This window comes from Monopterus albus, unplaced genomic scaffold (genome assembly GCF_001952655.1).
Source record: "Monopterus albus unplaced genomic scaffold, M_albus_1.0 scaffold16.1, whole genome shotgun sequence".
NCBI lineage: Eukaryota > Metazoa > Chordata > Actinopteri > Synbranchiformes > Synbranchidae > Monopterus > Monopterus albus.
The window spans coordinates 3,704,143-3,707,345 of NW_018127896.1; the positions used below are offsets into that span (position 1 = coordinate 3,704,143).

At 39.0% G+C, this 3,203-nt stretch overlaps 1 protein-coding gene and 1 long non-coding RNA gene across 2 annotated transcripts in view; both read left to right on the forward strand.

Annotated features, from left to right (window-relative positions):
• LOC109955674 (cilia- and flagella-associated protein 221-like) overlaps nucleotides 1-2,470 on the forward strand; it is a 48,240-nt gene extending 45,770 nt beyond the window's left edge. Inside the window, exons 18-20 of the mRNA XM_020592078.1 lie at nucleotides 1,234-1,408; nucleotides 1,498-1,563; nucleotides 2,128-2,470. The gene's annotated coding sequence lies outside the window, so the exon portion shown is untranslated. The remainder of the gene's footprint in view (nucleotides 1-1,233; nucleotides 1,409-1,497; nucleotides 1,564-2,127) is intronic.
• A 418-nt stretch (nucleotides 2,471-2,888) lies between these two features.
• LOC109955677 (uncharacterized) overlaps nucleotides 2,889-3,203 on the forward strand; it is a 5,992-nt gene continuing 5,677 nt past the window's right edge. Inside the window, exon 1 of the long non-coding RNA XR_002274302.1 lies at nucleotides 2,889-3,119. This is a non-coding gene — a long non-coding RNA (uncharacterized LOC109955677). The remainder of the gene's footprint in view (nucleotides 3,120-3,203) is intronic.

Below are 3,203 nucleotides of genomic sequence, written 5' to 3' on the forward strand. Positions count from 1 at the left end.
CCTGCTGAATCAATCTCAAATCACAAATAAAAACCAATTTAGTGAACACATCTTTAAGTCCACTAATTCTTCCCCATCAAAATACAAAAGCCTGTTTGTGGCCTGATAAAGTCCACCAGAGGATCAGAATGGCCTCTAAATTCAGGAACCAGCCTGAGAAGGGGTGTGCAAGTATTCGGAACACCCCCTTACAGTTGAAAGGTCTAAAAGAGAACTCTGTCGTTCACCGCAAGGCATTAAGTCATAAATTCTTATTTATTTAATAATAATCTGTTCATGATGAACTTACAAAACTAAAACAACAGACTGGGAGTGGAGGTGGAGTTTCAGTAGGTACCAGCTCACTCGGGGTTGCAAGAGAATGAAAGGGTGGATTATCTGGCAAAACAGGGATTAAAAGATAATCAAGTGGAATTACTGATTTCAGCAAGCAAAGCAGAAGTACTTTATATGGAATGAAGTTATAAATCAGTAGCAACATATGTGGTGAAGATAAACAGAGGAAGGCGTTATCGACCAAAATCTATTTTTTGGCTGGGAACTAGGCCCCCAGGAATAAAAATGGAGCCAGTTAGTTGCGGGGTGTCTGATTGGCTGGAGCAGGTTTTGAGGAGAGAGCATACAGCGTTTTCAAGGTGTAGCTGACTTGAGATTTCAAAGCTTGTGATAAAATGTGTTGAATGATGTAAAGTGCAATAAATCTACTTCACATTTAGGTAAAATTTGTTTAGTAATATCATGCCGAAAATAAAAATTAGTAGCTACATTTTACATTCATTTAAGAAAAAATGTTATTCTGGTAAGATCTGGTGAAAAGATGGGGTGGCTGTTACTTTTGAAAATGTTTTCTTAAGCAATTAAAAGTTTTATATAAACAGCAGGAAGCAATTAATTGCACAGTGCAGTCTGTAACATGTGGAGGGGATCTGTGTATACAGACAGAAAGAAAAGGCAAAAAAAAAAATCCGATAACAGAAAACAAAGATGTATCTGTTAATTAGATTCCTAGTTTTCATAGCCTTTGAGTTCACATGTGAAGAAATTAGTGCGCTATATACAGTATTTTCAAGTCCTTCATAAAAGAACAAAATATAGGTTTATTACCATTAAATTTGCATTTATGTATATAGTATTTAGCTAGAAGCACAATGAGGTTAAGGATGTCAAGGCCATTGAGAGGAATCTCCTGAAGATGAAGTGGTAATTTGTCCTGTGTCTCCTTTGCTGATACAGAACGTCCACCGTATCTGAGTCGCCCATACAAGCAAGTTTTTGCAGCAGAACTGGTCTCATGTTGAGTCTGGATAACGACACCACACCAGTGTTTTTCCTCCATTTCCAGAACTCCAAAAGCCGCCTGGCAGCAAGCCCCATCCCCTGACGAGTGAGAGGAGCACAGCATAGTGAGGTAAGTTTAGCATTTCACTCCACGTATCTATGTGGAAGCTATTCATCAGTAAAGCCTCTTAATGACGGTTTGTTCTCTGTGTTTCACAGATGACTTCATAAAGGATGAAGACGTGAAGCTGAGCCCACTGAAGACATCTTCAGAGGCTCCAACAGGTGAAGGACAAAACCTTTCTTATTTAAATGTCACACTCAGCAGCCACTTTATTTGTACACCTGTCAATGCAACACTTCCACCTGAACATGTGTTTATGAAGCTGAAAATGTATAAAGTCAGTTATGTCTGAATCAAAGGTGGTGTTGTACTGGACTACATGATATTGAGGAGTGTTCCTAACACTCTTATGTACATATGTAGCCTGGTACAACACCACCTTTAATTAGGACTTCAGCCATTTAATTTATATGTTTGACAATTTCCGATCTTTTGAGCTTCATAAACACAGATGTGGAAGTGTTGCATTTAGTTGTACTTAATGTATTGGCTGGTTAGTTTATTCCCATAGCTGAGTTGTGTTTATACAATCATTAATGTATAAATTCAGTTATGTTTGGCCATGTAAGCTGGTACAACACCACTTTTTACTAGGAGTTCTATAATTTGTACTAAATGAGTGGCTGTGAGTGTTTATATGCACTTCAACAATTTATAGTTAGTTTAGTGAGTATTTATTCCCATAGCTGGGTTATGGTTTCCTATTCATGCTGTGTCCTTTGCAGAGATGGCTGCTGTCTTGAAAGACTGACTGAGGAAGTTGCCGCTGTCCAGTTTCATACTCCAGATGGACACCTGACATCACACAAGGAGCTTCAGGACTGTAGAGAAGAAGTAAAACAAGTGTCAGTGTGAAAGAAACACTCCATGCCATAAACTAATAAAGATTAAATAAATCAATGGTCACAATCTGTGCCCGTAAGGAGGATGCACTTGTGTTGGTCAAGCAGCCACGGAGGACATCACAGGAGGCTCTTGAAGACTTGTAGGACTGAGGAAATGAAACAACTGTAAGTGGAAGATTCATTCCATGTCAACATTATATAAATAAATGAATTCTACGTCAAATGAGTCTGACACTTCTTCCAAATTGTGGCAGCAGGTCCTTGCAGACATCCAGTCCTATGCTGTAGGCAGAAACAAACAAGAGTTCATTTTAAATTCCAGTACATTGATGCATGCTTTACAATAAGGTTCTAACACAAAGTAGGTTCTGGCACATGCAGGGATACTGGGAAATGTTTAACAAGAATGGCAACAGAAGTGGGGTAGTGAAACTAAGGGAAGGAATCTACTGTATATAGGATACAGAAGCACAGTGAGGAGAGAACAAGTAATAATTAGTAGAACATAACTGGACACAGTAACCTTAATAGTACACTGTCTGTTATTGGAAAACACCCTACAGGCTATTGTGATGTTTGTCAAGAATCAAAAGCAATAAATCATCATTCATGCAGGAAATATTCAGTGGAAGGGGGTAGGTGTGTTTACTGTGTTTCAAATATGGCTGAGTAGGAATACGTTTTGAGAGTGCAGTAGAATTCGAGAGGAGTGGAAGAGGGAGGAGAGTGTTTTTAGATTACTTGAAGGTAACATGGCTAATAGACAGAATTTTGGTTAATGGGACAGTGACGGCGACTACGGACACAAGATGGCAATAATACAACACTGGGATGCCAAACACCGCAAACAGCAGAAAAGAAGACGCACTCAGGTTGGTGGAGTTAGAAAATTGTAGAAAATCACAGTAAAGTTTGCGTGTACTGTGTTCTGTACGTATCCAGCACGCAGGTGCTTC